The following is a 268-nucleotide window of genomic DNA, read 5'->3' on the forward strand; positions in this document are numbered from 1 at the left end:
ACAAACTGGGGCCCTGACAAGTGGCGGTGCCTGCTGGGGCCCGTGGGCAGCTCCGAGCTGGCCGGCCGGGAGCGCCGTGCCCAAACCGTCCCTTTCCCCCGCAGCAGCCAGATGCCCAGGAGGAAGGAGGTGCCGGCGCTGGGCAGCCTCTGCCTGCGTAGCCTGGCCCGGCACATGCAGAGCGTCTGGGTGAAGGACTACAGCGAGAACTACCTGGACGAGTACCAATTCCGCTTCGTCATGGGCCCCTTTAACGACCTGGGTGAGA

This window comes from Pygoscelis adeliae, unplaced genomic scaffold (genome assembly GCF_000699105.1).
Source record: "Pygoscelis adeliae isolate BGI_AS28 unplaced genomic scaffold, ASM69910v1 Scaffold679, whole genome shotgun sequence".
Classification (NCBI taxonomy): Eukaryota; Metazoa; Chordata; class Aves; order Sphenisciformes; family Spheniscidae; genus Pygoscelis; species Pygoscelis adeliae.